Here is a 702-nt window from a genome sequence, read left to right as displayed (position 1 = left end):
TACTATCAACAGAAATAAACACTATTTAATTGGTTCCACGAAATGCCAAACCACACACACAGGATTTTGGGATATCGTAGGCAAATCTTTTTCTTTTTTTCTTCTTGATGTTTCAGTGCTCTATTTACAAGCCTGTTCACTCCAAGAACAATATCTATAACAATAAAGTTTTAATAATCGCTCTAACTCTAATAGCGAAACACCACAACCGCAAGGACACCGAGGAATGATATCACTGGAATCACTTTCAGATTTATTTTACAGCTGATGAACGATAAAAACATTTAAAGCCAATCAGAATTAATCCTGCTGTAAAGAGATCAAGCATTTAAAGCGGCAGATGATGTTTTTCAGCATGGTTAGAATAAACAGAACACTGGTGTGGTTTTATAGTTATCTCTATAAAATTGTATTCACTGGTGTGGACGTCAATATAGTTTATATATATATATATATATATATGCATATATATATATATATATATATATATGCATATATAATATAGTAAACATCATTATAGTTATTACAGTTATTGTTCACTGATAGGACAGTAATATAGTTATCATTAAGTTATTTTTTATAGTTATCATTATAGTTATTGTCCAATTACTGCTCTTAATACGATGGCGGTCCTCCAGAGCTTCCAGGCAAAACTCCTCCGCTCCATTGATAGATAAACTTTATTGTCCCCAGGGGGTAATT

The sequence above is a fragment of the Abramis brama genome (assembly GCF_963993115.1).
Source record: "Abramis brama genome assembly, chromosome: 1".
NCBI classification, from domain to species: domain Eukaryota; kingdom Metazoa; phylum Chordata; class Actinopteri; order Cypriniformes; family Leuciscidae; genus Abramis; species Abramis brama.
Note: the sequence above shows the minus strand (reverse complement) of the source record.